This window comes from Acinonyx jubatus, chromosome B2 (assembly GCF_027475565.1).
Source record: "Acinonyx jubatus isolate Ajub_Pintada_27869175 chromosome B2, VMU_Ajub_asm_v1.0, whole genome shotgun sequence".
Taxonomy (NCBI): domain Eukaryota; kingdom Metazoa; phylum Chordata; class Mammalia; order Carnivora; family Felidae; genus Acinonyx; species Acinonyx jubatus.
In genome coordinates, this window is record NC_069385.1 from 139985525 (window position 1) to 139985939 (window position 415).

Genomic DNA, 415 nt, shown 5'->3' on the forward strand with positions numbered 1-415 from the left:
TCTGCGTTGTCAGGACGACCGCCCGGCCGGCGCCAGCGGAGGGGGGGAGGCGGGCTCGGTGAATGGGTGACGTCACGCGGCCGGCGCCAGGCAGTCTGGGCGGCGGAGCCAATGAATCAGCTGTCGGGGGGGGCGGGGGGGAGGCGGCGCGGCGCGCGGGCGGAGATGCAGGAATGCGCCGCGAGCCGCGCGGCCTGGGCGGGCGGGAGGCGCCTGCGCCCCGCCCCGCCCCTCCCTGGGCGGCCCGCGCGGCCGCGGCTCGCCCTACCCGCGCTCCCCTCGCCTCGCGCCCGGGCTGCGGCTCCGCGGCCCTGCGGCTCGGCCCCTGCCCTCCGCCCACGGGCGCGCGCCCTGCGGGGACCCCCCGCGAGCTGGGCCTGGCGCGATCAGGCCGCATCTTCTGTTTTCCGCTCGT